Here is a 3,837-nt window from a genome sequence, read left to right as displayed (position 1 = left end):
CGCACTATCATGTCACCAGTCAACATGGATCTCCGAGCCAGAGATCCCGAGGTCCGTCCTGCCTTCGGTCGCTGCATGCTATCGCTCAATAGTGGCATGGCGGCGCTTGACGACCAGTTTGCCGGCGAAGTGCTGATGGTAACCATCAACAGCGACCGGCCTCTCGTCTCGCCGGACGACCTTGTCAAAGCTCTTAGCATTGTGCACGACATCCAAATAAGTGACTTGCTCGTCGAAGTCTGCCCGCCACCGGCTGATTTCTTCGTCAGGTTCCGGACAACTTTTGACTGCAGTCGTGTGTTCGAATCTTCTCGGCATTTGTTCTGCGATGGGGCGCTGGTGAGCTTTGATCGGTGGCACCTAGGATGGGGCTCGGTGCCCTCTGAGCTTGATTTTTTAACAAAGCTTACCTTCCACGGCATGCCTCGACGTGCTTGGAACCACGAGTCCATGAATGAGCTTATCAACGAACTTGGAGGTGACCTCGTAAGTATGTTTGTTCCTCCAGACAGCTAGGCTCTGATGGTTATGGCATGGATGAAGAAGCCGTCCACCATACCGATGGAGATTGGTGTTGAGATATCGGTGCAGGAACCGAGGTTGTACTATTCATCGCCACCAAGACCGCCGCGGACCATGTTAGGGATGTACATGTATCGAGTGTTCGTGCATGTCGAAGAAGTGGTCAATCCATCAATCGAAGTCCTGCCGTCGCCGCTGGTGCCAGGGTCCGTCAATGACGTCCATTACAGGAGTCAACGTCAGACTTTCCCCGTGTTGATCGGAACGATGGATGGCACATGGCCTACTCCATCACGCGGCAGAGGCCACTGCTTCTTTGGGAGAAGAGGCAGGGCTGGCTGCCTGGGTGTGCTCTAATTTGAGGTAACAACTGAATCTTGTCAGATACTAGTTAAATCCGAGCTATGGGTGTGAAGCACTGATGTGCCAGTACATTTGATTGTGACCTGTTCTAATTTTGTACCTGAACTTTTTTAGAAAGGGTTGTACGTCAACTTAATGTGCTAGCAGAACTTATTGTGTTGTATGTCTATTTTCTTTGCACATCATTCAAGATATTTCCCCGTCATTGATAAAGACGATGAACCGTTATGTACGAGTTCGTTGGTTTCAACATAGCCCTACCCGTAGCGATCCACTGCTTCCACCCTGATTGTGTCGCCTGTGTGAAATTTTTGTATGCAAGTTTAGTGTGCTAGGATGTTCTATATGATTGTGTCAACTATATAAGTTTTTACTGAGCATCAGCAATGCATATGGCTGAAAGATGTATTTACAAGCATAGACCGATGGGTCTCTCTCTCTCTCACACACCGACAAGCGCGCGCACACACACACCCACAAGTGGGACCCGCTAAATTATTTCTTTGCTCGTGACAACTTTTAATTAGGTTCCATTGTACTCTAACTTTTTTCTTAAGTTATTAATTGAGCTCAATGATGTCAAAACGTTGTACAGAAGCCTTGTTTGGGCCTTTCGGGCGTCGTTGAATGTGGGCTGAGTAGCCATGCAAAGTTGTACTGTACTACACAGACCATTTTTCAACATCAGCAATGCAACTGGCTGACAGTTGTACACAATATCTGGGTCAACTAGTTATTCTCCGCCCTGATAGGCTGCAAATCTTTCCTAGGAGGGATGCATTAGGCCTAACAAGAAAATGGGCTTTAAGAAATAATAAATGGGATGTAATTATAATAACTGGGCAGTAACTATAAAAAAATGCACCAAACGTGTAATTAGTTTAAAAAATATATTATTTTTGGAATTTGAAAAATTAATTTCATTACTTGTTGCGTGCGCAATATTTCGTTGGATTTTTACATAATACAACTTTATTTTGAAATTATATTTAATCTGACTAGAAATTTTGGGATAAAAATATTTTGGATCCAATCAAAATGTGGAAATTTTTATTGAATTCTGTTTTGTGCGGTTGGTTGAAATTATTAATCGTTGTCCTAGCTAGAAAATGGGCTGTACTTTTAACAAACTGTAAATGGGTTGTAGTAAATTCCATTAGAATTCAAAAATGGGCTGTACATTCTTACGAATCGCAAATGGGCTATATGTTCTCTGCCACACACTTGTGGGTCTTCTAAGTTGACGTGTCCCTTAAAGAAACTAAGTTGACGTGTATGCAAGGCTTTATAAACTTATAGTCAACACAGGGTTCTAGCAACAGTGACCGTTGGATGTCCATCCAACGAATGTCGTGCTTCTTCTTCAATCTCGGATATTCTTGCTTCAACCACACAAAAAATGATTCCCCCCTGACATCTGGTCTTCTTGCTCCTGCCACCCAAACCTGCGCCGGCCGTGCCGCCTGCTCCTGCCTCCCATGTCCGGTTGTGCTGCCACCACTGGCCATGCCATCCCTCTATACTCACCCACACCTCCTGTTATTCTCCGACGACGGCAACCTCACACCGCAGCCGAAGCAGTCAACCCATGTACTCCCCTCCGCGTGGGCATCCACTGCCACGTCTTCCCCTGCTCCGTGTCGTTCCCTTCCTAGGCCTCGCCGTCGTCCACTACCTTGGTGCTCTCGGGGTGACGTGGTCAACGTGGTCAATGAAGGACAACCATCGAAAGAGGACTTTAGGCGGCAAGGCTGACAGCTGGACCCACCAGCTACATCTTCGAACACAAGGAAGTGCCTCCTTATTACTCGCAAAATAAAAACGATTCCTCCCCCTGACAGCTGGGACCATGCAACTATATCTTCGCACGCAAGGAAGTGCGTCCTTATCCTCCCTGACCGCTAGGACCCACTTGGTCAAAGTGTACGTAGCTTTGGCTGTCTGGTCGCGAACGTATACGTACATACTGGTCGATCGGTCTCTTTGAAAGTACGGACCATGGCCGAGTAAGTAGCGGCACGTGCCGTTGTAGAGCACCCGACATAGCAGTTCACGCAGTCCTGTCTAAGTCATGTACACGTACGTACAGACACATGGAAAAAAATACGGCCATGTACGTACATACGGGCGGGGTCTCGAGCGTGTACTCGCGCATATATATACGGACGACTAGGGCTTGTGTACATGGAGAGGCAACGGATGGCAGCAACGGTGTCATGTTCACCGGGCAGCGAACCGACTGGGTCAGAACGGAGAAACAACTCTTGTTCATCAGGAGGCAACCGACTGGGTCGGAATATGTTGTGTTCACCGGGAGCCAACCGGCTTGGACGGAATAGCCGATCAAAACATGTCCTGGCATACCGCAGAATGGAGCAAACGGCCTTGTGTTTGATCGGCCACGGTCGAAACGGGACCCTGTTCATCGGGAGGGGTCTGGCGTACCGTAAAACGGAGGAAACAGACTTCTCTTGGACCTCCTACGGTCGAAATGGGGTCCTGTTGTTCGGGAGGGGTGTGGCGTACTGCGAAACGGAGGAAACAGGCTTGTGTTGGAGCGCTACGGTCGAAACGGGGGTCCTGTTCATCGGGAGGGGTGTGGCGTACTGCAAAACGGGACTCCACAGGATACTGTTCATTTCCACCGTCGACTGCCTCCATGGGCTACTGTTCATCCACCGTCGACCTCCTCCAGCCTCCACCTGTGACTATTCATCCATGATCTCCTGTTCATCCAGCCTCCATCGCTCCTCCACTGGCTACTGTTCAACCAGTCCTCTCCACAGGGTCCTGTTCAACCACCCCTCCACGGGCTACTGTTCATCCAGCCCTCCACCGGCTACTGTTCAACCAGCCCTCCACCGGCTACTGTTCAACCAGCCCTCCACCGGCTACTGTTCAACCTTCCCTCCACGAGGTCCTATTCATCCAATCCTCCACCGGGTCCTGTTC

Source organism: Triticum dicoccoides, chromosome 7B (assembly GCF_002162155.2).
Source record: "Triticum dicoccoides isolate Atlit2015 ecotype Zavitan chromosome 7B, WEW_v2.0, whole genome shotgun sequence".
Lineage (NCBI taxonomy): Eukaryota > Viridiplantae > Streptophyta > Magnoliopsida > Poales > Poaceae > Triticum > Triticum dicoccoides.
This window is presented reverse-complemented; position numbering follows the sequence as displayed.